We start from the raw sequence: 12,861 nt of genomic DNA on the forward strand, positions 1-12,861 counted from the left end.
TCCCCGGTGAGTGCAGCAATTAAGAAACCAAGGTGATAGCTAGATATGTTGCTAGTGTTCTCCCTACCAAGAATGCTAGTACCAATGTAATAAGCAAAATACTTAATGGCGGGGAGTTGAATGTTTCTTATCTTGCCACGCTGAATGGTGCGACAATCATCATTGGTGATCCCTCGATAGAGCTCCAACAATTCCCTTAGGTTGTCTTCGATCTTCCTTGTTGTACCTACAGGGACAATACCCAATGCAGCACAAAAAAATTCCAACTTCATAGTAATAGGTTTACCATAGATCTTGAATGAAACTGTCGGGTTAAAGTGCCTATTGTTGAACTTGAAGCTCTCCACAAAGATTTTAGTGAGCGTGTAGTATTGCTCACTCTCATCTCCCACATAGGTGGTTAAACTTGCCCTACCGACGAGGATAAAGAAATCATCCAACAACACTGCATTACTCAAAAAGTCATAACATGGAAAGGATGCAGCGTTGGGGACTCCATTGTCCTCCTCGGGTGCAAAGCTTGGTGCGATGAGATCCTCATTGTAGGATGGCCTGCATCGGGTAGATGACCTAGAGGGCCTCCCCGTGCTTGTTGTCTCCCCTTGGAACACTTCTCCAAAGTTAAAGTTGTCCATCCCCCTTTTCTTGAATTGTATTGATATGGATCCAATCACAAGAGTTTGATATTCTTCTTTAGGCTCATATATTGGACAATCAATACTTCCCACTTTGATAGTTCTCACATTAGAAATAGTATTAACTCCACATGCTTTTTCAATTCTCTTGGGGAAATAGACTGTGTGCTCCTTATCATCAACATTGAAAGTAACCTTTCCTTTATTGCAATCAATAACAATTCCTGCGGTGTTAAGAAAAGGTCTCCCAAGAATAATAGACATATTATCATCTTCGGGCATTTCCAACACAACAAAATCAGTTAATATCAAGCAGTTATTAGTAACTTGAACAGGAACATCCTCACATATACCAACAGGAATAGCAAGTAGATTTATCAGCCATTTGCAAAGATATATCGGTAGGTATCAACTTATCTAAGTAAATTCTCTTATAAAGAGAAAAAGGCATAACACTAACACGGGCTCCCAAGTCACATAGAGCAGTTTTAACATAATTATTCTTAATAGAACAAGGAATAGTAGGTATACCGGGTCGCCCGACTTCTTTGGAACCTTACCATTAAAAGAGTAATTAGCAAGCATAGTGGAAATTTCCTCATTGGGGATTTTCCTTTTGTTAGTAACAATATCTTTCATATACTTTGAATAAGGAGGCAATTTAATAGCATCGATCAAAGGGATTTGCAAGAATAGAGGTTTCATCCAATCACAAAATTTATTATAGTGTTCTTCTTCCTTTGATTTTAGTTTCTTAGCAGGAAAAGGCATTTGCTTTTGCACCCCAGGTTCCCTTTCATTACCATGTTTCTTAGCAATAAAATCTTCTTTAGTATACTTTCTATTTTTATCTTGCTTTTCAGGTTCATCTTCAACTTCTTCTTTATCAGAAGCATCATTCTAATCATTATCATTATTATTATCATGTTCATTACCACTTTCAGTTTCAGCATCAGAAATAGAAATACTATTAGGATCATTAACGAGTTCGGAGGATTCTACAACATTTTTATGTTTCTTCTTCTTTTTCTTAGAAGGAGCTCTAGGTTCAATGCATTGAGAATCTTGTTCAATTCTTTTGGGATGCCCTTCGAGGATATAGAGGATCCTGGGTAGAGACACCACCTCTAGTTGTTACTTCATAAGCATGTTTCTCTTTAGAATTATTTTGTAATAAGTCATTTTGCACTTTAGTGAGTTGATCAATTTGAGTTTGAACCATTTGAAAATGTTTAACAAGCATCTTAACATCATTGGAGGTTCTCTCCACAATATCATGCAAATTGCTAATAGCTTGAGAATTTTCCATTAGATGATTCTCTACTCTCATATTAAAATTTTCTTGCTTAACAATATAATTATCAAACTCATCTAAGCATTGCGCGAGAGGTTTTGAATACGGAATATCTTCCCTAGTAAAGCGCCGAAGGGAGTTTACCTCAATCATGGATGAAGGGGGAATTATCTCACATATATCTTCTATGGGAGGTAGATTCTTCACATCTTCGGATTTAATACCTTTCTCCTTGAGAGACTTCTTGGCTTCCCTCATATCTTCATCATTCAATTTAATTAAACCCCTCTTCTTCAATATTGGCGTTGGAGTTGGTTCAGGTGTAGTCCAATCATCATGATTCCGACCTATTTTAGCCAATAATTCTTCGACTTCGTCCGGAGTTCTTTTCTCGAAAACACAACCAAGCACAACTATCCGGTATGCCCTAGACTCAATGGTTAGTCCACTATAAAATATATCAAGTAAATCATTCTTTTCTAAATCGTGTCCAGGTCGAGCTCTGATAAGAGAACAAAATCTTGCCCAAGCCTCAGGCAATTTCTCTACATCTCCCTGGTCAAATCTATAAATTCTCTGTAGAGCAATATGTTGAGCACTAGCAGGAATGTATTTTCGAAAGAAAACATCACGCAAATCAGTTGGACTTTTAATAGAACCAGGAGGCAAATTATTATACCAAGTTTTAGCATCATCCTTTAATGAGAAAGGAAAAAATTTTAACGACAAAATAAGTACGCATCTTGATATCATCAGAAAACAAACTACTCATAGAGGAAAGTTCAATCATCTGTTCTACAACACTTTCTTTTTCAGTACCACAAAAGGGGGCTTTCTCTACAATAGCTATATGAGATAGATCAAGAGAAAAATCATAATCTTTATCCTTAATGCATATAGGAGATGTGGCAAATTTAGGATCAGGAGATAACTTATGTCTAACAGTATATTGTGTGAGAAACTTTTTAATTTTACTTGCATCAGCAGTAGCATTGCATCTATTAATAAGATCATCATTAAGCTCCACATAATCTTCATCAGGATCATCACTAGAATAATCAAGTTCAGGTGAACTAACAGGTGTAGTAGCATCGGAAGTTTCAGCATTTTCAATTTGTCTAGACCTAGCAATTGTAGCATCTAGAAAGGATCCCGATGAACCACTATCATCAAGCACAGCAGAAATATTATCAATATTATGAGAGTTTTCAGATTCAGCGAAGTACCAAGCATGTGAAGCATGTGGCGGTGAAACAAGTTTATCAATCACAGATGGTGAATCAAGAGCAGCAGAGGTACTCAGAGTTGTACCTTTTCTTGTAGTGGATGGTAATATGGCGACTCTAGGATCGCGAGATTTACCCATGATGGAGAATTTGCAGCGAACAATATCAATCCAAGTGAACTTCCAAATAAAGCTATGCTCCCCGGCAACGGCGCCAGAAAACATTCTTGATGACCCACAAGTATAGGGGATCGCAGCAGTCTTCGCGGGTAGTAAAACCCAATTTATTGATTCGACACAAGGGGAGACAAAGAATACTTGAAAGCCTTAACAGCGGAGTTGTCAATTCAGCTGCACTCGAAACGGACTTGCTCGCAAGAGTTTATCGAGTAGTAACAGTTTTATAGCTGTAGCGATAGTGAAATAACAACAGCAGAGTAACAAAGACAGCAGTAGTGATTATAGTAAACAGCAGGATTAAAATACTGTAGGCACGGGGACGGATAACGGGCGTTGCATGGATGAGAGAAACTCATGTAACAATCAAGCAAGGCATTTGCAGATAATAATAAAATGGTGTCTAAGTACAAAGCAATCAATAGGCATGTGTTCCAATTATAGTCGTACGTGCTCGCAATGAGAAACTTGCACAACATCTTTTGTCCTACCAGCCGGTGGCAGCCGGGCCTCAAGGGAATCTACTGGATATTAAGGTACTCCTTTTAATAAAGCACCGGAGCAAAGCATTAACACTCCGTGAACACATGTGATCCTCACATCACTACCATCCCCTCCGGTTGTCCCAATTTCTGTCACTTCGGGGCCATTGGTTCCGGACAGCGACATGTGTATACAACTTGCAGGTAAGACCATAAACAATGAATATCATGATGAAACAATAACATGTTCAGATCTGAGATCATGGCACTCGGGCCCTAGTGACAAGCATTAAGCATAACAAGTTGCAACAATATCATCAAAGTACCAATTACGGACACTAGGCACTATGCCCTAACAATCTTACACTATTACATGACCAATCTCATCCAATCCCTACCATCCCCTTCAGCCTACAGCGGGGGAATTACTCACACATGGATGGGGGACACATGGCTGGTTGATGAAGAGGCGTCGGTGGTGATGGCAGCGATGATCTCCTCCAATTCCCCGTCCCGGCGGAGTGCCAGAACGGAGACTTCTGGCTCCCGAGACGGAGTTTCGCGATGTGGCGGCGTTCTGGAGGGTTTCGGCGACTTCGACTTCTCTCCGTGCGTTTTTAGGTCGAGGGCGATAAGTAGTCCGAAGGAGGGCATCGGAGGCCTGCCGAGGGGGCACATGCTAGGGCCGCGCGCCCCCCTCCTGGGCCGCGCCGCCCTAGGGTGTGGGGCCCTCGGGCCTCCACCTGACTTGCCCTTCTGGCTCCGTGAGTTTTCTGGGAAAATAGGGCCTTCTGTCAAAATCCCGAGGTTTTTCCTGGAAGTTGGATTTCGCACAAAAACGAGATACTGGAACAGCTTCGCTGAAAACAGCGTTAGTCCGTGTTAGTTGCATCCAAAATACACAAATTAGAGGCAAAACAATAGCAAAAGTGTTCGGGAAAGTAGATACGTTTTGGACGTATCAGGCATCCCAAAAGAGTTGAACAAGATTCTCAATGAAGTGAAACTAGTGCTCCATCTAAGAAAAAGAATAAGAAACATAAAACTGTTGTAGAATCCTCTGAGCCTGTTAATGATCCTAATAGTATTTCTATTTCTGATGCTGACACTGAAAGTGGTAATGAACATGATAAAGATAATGATAAGAGTGACGCTTCTGATAAAGAAGAGGTTGAAGAAGAACCTAAAAAGCATGCTAAAAATAAAAAGTATACTAAAGAAGATTTTATTGCTAAGAAACATGGTAATGAAAGAGAACCTTGGGTTCAAAAGCAAATGCCTTTTCCTGCTAAGAAACTAAAATCAAAGGAAGAAGAACACTATAATAAATTTTGTGATTGGATGAAACCTTTATTCCTGCAAATATCTTTAACTGATGCTATTAAATTGCCTCCTTATTCAAAGTATATGAAAGATATTGTCTCTAACAAAAGGAAAATTCCTAATGAGGAGATTTCCACTATGCTAGCTAATTACTCTTTCAATGGTAAGGTTCCAAAGAAGCTTGGCGACCCGGGTATACTGACTACTCCTTGTTCTATAAAGAATAATTATGTTAGAACTGCTCTATGTGATTTGGGAGCTGGTGTTAGTGTTATGTCTTTCTCTCTTTATAAGATACTTTATTTAGATAAGTTGATACCGACTGATATATCTTTGCAAATGGCTGATAAATCTACTGCTATTCCTGTTGGTATATGTGAGGATGTTCCTGTTCAAGTTACTAATAATTGCTTAATATTAACTGATTTTGTTGTGTTGGAAATGCTTGAAGATGATAATATGTCTATTATTCTTGGGAGACCTTTTCTTAACACCGCAGGGGCTGTTATTGATTGCAATAAAGGAAAAGTTACTTTCAATGTTGATGACAAGGAGCATACCGTTTATTTTCCCAAGAGGATTGAGAAAGCATGTGGAGTTAATACAATTTCTAATGTGAGAACTATCAAGGTGGGGACCATTGATTGTCCTATATATGAGCCTAAAGAAGAATATCAAACTTTTGTGATTGGATCCATATCAATACAATACAAGGTAACATGATTGATTTGAGGTTTAATTCTTCTTATGCTATGTAAAATTTATTTGGTGGCAAGACTTGATCAACCTTGTTAACAAATTCATTTTATATGCATAGAGGAGCTAAACAACATCTCTTTCTTCCTCCACTTGTTTTACTTGTCTGTAGCAGTTTTGTTTTGCAAAGTTCTTTAGTTAATTAGAGATTTCAAAATCTTTTCCGCCCGAGTAATAATAAAATTGACACCCAGAAATGTGCATTTTTCAAAGTTTTCAAAAATTCACAAAAATTATACCATTGGTCCTATTTTTCGACGAGGCACCTGGGAACACCTGGGGATGACCAGTGGGGCACCCCAGGGTGGCACCCCACGGGCCGGCGCGGCCAAGGAGGGGGGCGCGCCACCCTGGCGTGTGGGCCCCTCCTTGCCCCACCACTTCATCTCTTCCCCCCACTCTCTTCTCTCTCCCGAAAAAACTCGCACCAGGTTCCTCTCACACGCATTTCTGCTCAAGAGCTCCAGATTTCTCGATCTCTTTGCTCAGCCCAGATTTCTGTCTGAAATTTGGCACATTTGCTCTCCGGTATGTGACTCCTCCGATCATCCAAGTAGAATTTTGTTTGGTTGAGTATATCTTGAATATTTTGCTGCTGTAGGTAACATGTTTAGTGAGCTTGCATGCTTATTCTAAGTGGTAAAAACTAGTTTTGATGCATGATTAGTACTCTAGCAAGTTCCCATAGTAGTTTCCCTCAATTATATGTCACCAAATCAATTTTATAATGATTGTTGAAAAATTTCAGAAAATGGAAGGGAGTAGGCACCAACTCAACCAACAAGAATTGGAGGTGCAACAGGTTATGAGAGTTCACCGCGAAGAAGGAGTATACCCCGCTTACTACCCGTGTGTGGATTTTATGAGAAGTGCAGGAATCTTGCAAGATGTTCAAAGTCTAATTTCTCGTGCAGGGTTGGATGATTTTGTTGTTGGTGAACCATGCCAATATGCAAAATTGACTATGTCTGTAGTGCAGAATTTTGAATTCAATTGGTCGCGATCCAACCCCATGGTTCGGTACAAAATTTATAATAAAACCGTTAACTTGCCATTCGATGATTTTTGTGCAGCAATTAGAGTGCCGCAATGGGGATCATGCGAGAAGATAAGGGGATCGCCGTAAGAGTTCTTGGACCTCTTCAAGATGATTTGTCATGGAAGAAGCTTCTCAGAGGATGGGGGTAAAATCAGTAGCATTCAACTCCCAGCTATTCGCTACTTTGCTTATTTCATTACCAAGTGCGTTCTTGCTAGAAAGAATGCAAGTAAATTATCTATCCATGATTTAGCTTTTCTAGCTGCTGCATTGCAAGGTAATAAGACCTATAATTTGGGTGTTTTGATAGCCTATAGACTTGCTACTAACCGTGAGAAGGGCGGAATTTGTGGAGGCCTCATCGCTTCCCGTTTATTAGCTATGCATGGTGTAGAACCTCACCATCTTGATATTCAGCTTCCCATAGAGAAACTTGACATAGTCTCCATGATTAAGCATGAATTTGTTTCTGACTCATCCAATTTGAGTAACCTGTCTTACAGGATAACATTTTACAACAAAACTTGGAGAACAACTAAGAAAACTGAAAAACTAGTAGGATTACCTGCACCTGTTCTATTTAACCTTGATTCCAAGGAGGATTGGTCAGTCACGGAAGGTGCACTGAATTCATACATAAAGGGAGGAGGCCATCGTGCAAGAGACAACATGGAGGAGGCCGAGGAACACCTCGACTCGTCATCCGATGCAGCAAGTTCTTCGCATCAACAAGCTGGGCATGAGGAGCCTCCACGCTTTTCTTCTGCATCGGGACCTTATTATGACTACGCCATGTATGATCCACATGCGTGGAACTCAGACCCTCGCTGGGGTTGATCTCCACTTAGGCCAAAAGCCTAAGCTTGGGGGGAGGTATACCGGCATCACTCATTCTTTGCATATTATGGTTGCTGTATACTTGTACATACTTGTTTGGATTCTTAGAGTGGTTTTCTAATAAGAGGAAGATGATATTTGGGGAAGTGCTGCGTGAAAACAGATTCTGGACTGTTACTAAAAAAATTCGTGTGCGCAGACAGAACGTCATTTTGAGCTGCCAATTTTTGTGCATGTTCCCCAGGTTGTTATCTAACTTTCATTAGTTGAACACTTTTCGAGCTGAGCAGCGGAAGAATTTCTTAAAAATCGATTATTGTACTGCTATCAAGTTTTGGCAGATTTCTACCATCTTGCTTTTTTGTGTTTCTTTTAGTTTTCATCTTCCTTTTTTTTGCTTTGTTTCTTTTCTAAAACACAAAAAGACCAAAAATATTTCTGTTGTTTCTCTTCACCATTTATTTACTTTGGTTTCTTTCTTTTATTTTGCTTTGTGTGCTATCGTTGGTTTGCTATAAGAAACCCAAAAAGATTTTGCTTTGTTTGCTCGTTTCCTTTTGTTCTTGTCTCCAATTCGAAAACACCAAAAATATTTGTTGTTCTTCTTTGGTTTTGTAAAGTTCATTATGAGTTCAATGGTCTTCGATGGCTGGAGCGTGGTTTTCATTTTATATTATTCAAGCTACACAAGTGAAAAGGCAATAATGACGATCTACGACAATCCGATTGTGGTGAGAGGCTGGTATGAACTCTATTTGTTTTCATTTTTATACATATACTCATCCATGTGAGCATGCTTAGTTGGTTCATGTGAGGTATATGTCATTTAAGAAAGTCTAGTAGTTCATGATCTCTCATGATTAGCTCCAATTTATTAATATGAGTAGCATGTCATAAATATTTGCTTGCATTGTTTTATTCATAGATAGGTATGACATTGTGGTATCCTCCTCTCGAATAATTCACTTGAATCAACTTGGCACATGCTCACGCATGCATATGACTGAACAAAAAGTCAATTAAGCCTCGATGATTTACTTTACCTCAGAGTTCTTGTATCACTTTTATGCCTCCGTTAATTTATTTTGTCGCAAGCATGATTGTTGACGTCAGAAACCCACTGGCGGGCAGCGACAGGCAACACAGTAGAGCCGGGAACAACTAGGGCTACGGCTGGCCCCAGTCCCTCAGAGCGACGGCCCGCAAAGCCTCCTGGTCACACGTCCGATGCTATCGCAAGGGCGTGCCACCTGACCTATACCTGGTCGGGAAGGTGTTGGATGATGCCTCGCTTAGTTCCTGCAGGGCATACACGTAAACGTTAAATACGAGCCTTGATCGGCTCTCAGGTTATCCTGTGAATCGGCTCAAAGAGCCGATCCACCCATGATTCGTACGAGGTGTCCGAATATATGGTGGTCCTGCTTGATCAAGATAAAGCTGATGAGATCTACGACGATTTAGGGTTTTCACCGCATAATCGGATCATCCTACTCACGATTGGGCCTCGCGCTCGCGCACGGTGACCGTAAGCCGATCCTAGACAGGGCCTAAAAACCAACACGAGGTTGATCCCCGGAACATCCTTTCTAGGGCTAGCGAACGTCACCCTACACGCCGCTGGATCCTCCAACCCTTTGTAAGGCCTAACTATTGCAGATATTAAACTAATCCTTGTAGAACAAGGAGCAACCGTAACGGATCAGATCTACTAAACTATGATCAAGCGGGGTGCCGCCCCTACACCTGAGATAGGTGTAAGGGCGGCTAGATGCATAAGGGTTGCACTACGACGAGCATATGATACGAAGAACAATGCTAACCCTAATACATCTAAGATAACTACGTTGCTCGCCATCAAAAGGCTTCGGCACGAGCAACGCATGAACAATGTGGGTAGGCTTGTGCTGCCTAGATCGCAAGATGCGATCTAGGCAGCATGGTGCTACCGGAGAAACCCTCGAGACGAAGGAGTTGGCGATGCGCCGAGATTTGTTTGTGTTGAACGTTGGTTGTTGTTTATTCCATAAACCCTAGATACATATTTATAGTCCAGGGGACTTTCTAATGTGGGTGTGCACTAAACCGTGCACGGGTAAAACTCTAACTTCTAAACTAAGATGCGATCTAATATGTTACAGATACATGGGCAGTTTAGCCCAACTTGGTACAAAAGGCCGATTCACGTATCCCTTCGATGTATATTTTTCAAGTCCATCTTGATCGCGGCCCACCTCTGACTTGGTCAAATTCTGGTGATAACACATGCCCCCCTGGTTTTGGAAATGACATTTCCAAAATCATCCTGTTTTCCTCTTCGTCGGGTCATGTCATGGTAAAGCAGAACCGTCGCAGCATTTCTCATCATGATGCCCTGTTCTGGCCATCGGCACCCAAAAACCCCCAAACTCCCATAGCCATGTCCTCCTCTTCTTCCTCCTCCACCTCATCGGTCTCCTCTGATCCTCCCTCCTCTCGCGAGCCGACGCCGGAGTGGGGCTCGTTGGCGGCGCACGACATCCTCGCCTCGATGTCGTGGGACAAAGAGGAACATAATTCCTCCATCTGATCGGAAGATGACAAATCCCTCCTCCGAGGAAGAAGCGGAGGAGGACGACGATGACTCCCTTGAAGGCTACCCACCAGCAAGACGCCTCCGCACCTGGTGGGACGACGACAGCGATGACGATGGTGAGGAAGATGAGGCTCCCGTAGAAGGCCACGGAAGCTTTGATGAAGAGCCTATCAGCAGTTGCACCAGAGGCAGCAACGACGAGGGCAATAATGGCCCCTAGATTAGGGATCAGTGGTAATAGTTGGCTTTTGCCCTCTTCTCCCCTGAGTAATCGGCTCTTCGCTTGTAAGTAATCCCTCTATTAATGAAGAAAATATTCCTCAATCAATTTCGCCTCCTTGTTGACTTTGCCGATCGTCGAATGGGGTCGTCGTACGGAGAGCCGATAGCAGGACATCGGCTCGCATTGCAATCTGGGTCCAAGCCGTCGCTCACCCATACGGTCCAACAGGTCTTACTAGGCCTAAACCTCGTCCAAACCATCAGTTTGAACTCTTCATCAATCTCGCATTGAACCGATTCCATTAACTTGTTAATTTGAGCCTATTCCTCTAGAGTCGATATCAGCGTATCGGCTTTGTTATTCTGAAGTCGATGCCTATACACCGGCTATATTTTCACATCGGCTGTGGGCTGTTATCTCTGTATGTCTTCTTAAGTCGATGTCTGCACATCGGCTGTGGGCTGCATATATTTTTTTTTTTACCGGCCGATTTAAAATCGGCCTCCATACCTTACTGCCCATCATCCCACATACTTGGGAAATACTTCTTGAGGTGTTGACCATTGACGGCTACTGGGAACTTCGTCCATCCAATTCTTCCAACATGTATGCATTACCCTTCAAGGCACTGGACGACTTTGTACGGACCGTGCCAATTAGGAGACCACTTGCCATATGCCTTGTCTCTCGGTTCCTAATGGCAACACAGACTTCCCATACTAGATCACCAACTTGAAACTCTTTTGGTCTAACCTTCTTATTGTAGGCACGAGCTACCCTGGCTTTGTTCTCCTTAATCTTCTCTAATAACCAAAGCCTAAGTTACGTCGCGTCCTCAATAGTGTCACTCATCAAAGCTGCATATTCTTCCGCTGTCGGATCATTCTGAAACGTGACACGTCTTGATCCAGCCGTAATTTCCCAAGGTAATACGGCTTCCTGTCCATAGACAAGCTGGTACGGTGAAGTCTTTATAGCTCCATGGCACGACATGCGGTAGGCCCATAATGCTTCTGATAACTTCTCATGCCAATCCCTAGGGTTCTCGTCAATCTTTCTCTTGATCAGCTTGATTAAGCTGCGATTGGACGCTTCGGCTTGTCCATTAGCTCTGAGCATAGTACGGAGATGATCGGATCGGTTTAATCCCCATGTCATCGCAGAATTTCCTGAATTCTTTAGAAACAAAGACCGAACCTCCATCGGTCGTGATGGTTTGGGGAATCCCAAACCTATGAATCACGTGTTCTTTCACAAACTGAATCACATCTTCTGATTTCACCTTCTTCATAGGGATGGCTTCCACCCACTTGGTGAAATAGTCTGTGATGGCCAAAATCCATTCATGTTTTTTACTCGACGCGGGATGGATTTTGCCGATCATATCCATGCCCCACCCTCGAAACGGCCAAGGCTTGATGATAGGGTTCATCGCTGATGCTGGTACCGTCTGAATCTTCCCAAACATCTGGCATGCTTGGCACCCCTTGTAGTAATTGAAGCAGTCTTCAAGCATGGTGGGCCAATAAAACCCCGAGCGCCCGACTAGCCACTTCATCTTGTGAGCCGGCCGATGAGTTCCACGGGCGCCTTCGTGCACTTCATGTAAGAGCCGATTAGACTCGGTTGGTCCCGAGCACTTGAGTAGTAACCCTTCCAACGTCCCGTAGAACATATCGTCTCCTATGAGGACGTACTTCATGGCTTTGTATCTTATCCGTTTAGGTGCCCCCGAGCCGAATCTTTTAAGTAATTGAAGATCTCGGCTCTCCAATCATCCTGTTCCGGGAATTGCACTGGACTTCCGTCCCTTCAGGTATATCTATGTAGCCGGACGCCATTTGTGCGAGATTGTTGGCCTCGGTGTTTTGGGCTCTTGGGACCCAATTAAAGTTGATGTACCGAAACTGTGTCATCAACTCACGGCATTCCATCCAATATGGGAAAAGCGATTCACTCTCGCACTTGTATTCATCCGTGAGTTGGTTAATCACCAACTTGGAGTCTCCAAAAAGCTCTACTGCTTCTGCTCCGGCTTCTAATAGCAACTCCATCCCCTTACGTACTGCCTCATATCCTGCCACGTTGTTGGTGCAAGGGGTAGACAATCTGATGGAGAAAGAGTACTCTGCCCCCCGAGGCGACACGAGCAGAATGCCGATGCCACAACCATCGTCGCAAGCCAATCCATCGAAGAACATAGCCCATGCACGTATGGATAGTGCTGCTATATTGGTACTGATTCGCTCAACTATGAGATCGGCTAACGCTTGCCCTTTGACTGCTTTCGCAGGC

The sequence above is a fragment of the Lolium rigidum genome, chromosome 3 (assembly GCF_022539505.1).
Source record: "Lolium rigidum isolate FL_2022 chromosome 3, APGP_CSIRO_Lrig_0.1, whole genome shotgun sequence".
Taxonomy (NCBI): Eukaryota; Viridiplantae; Streptophyta; class Magnoliopsida; order Poales; family Poaceae; genus Lolium; species Lolium rigidum.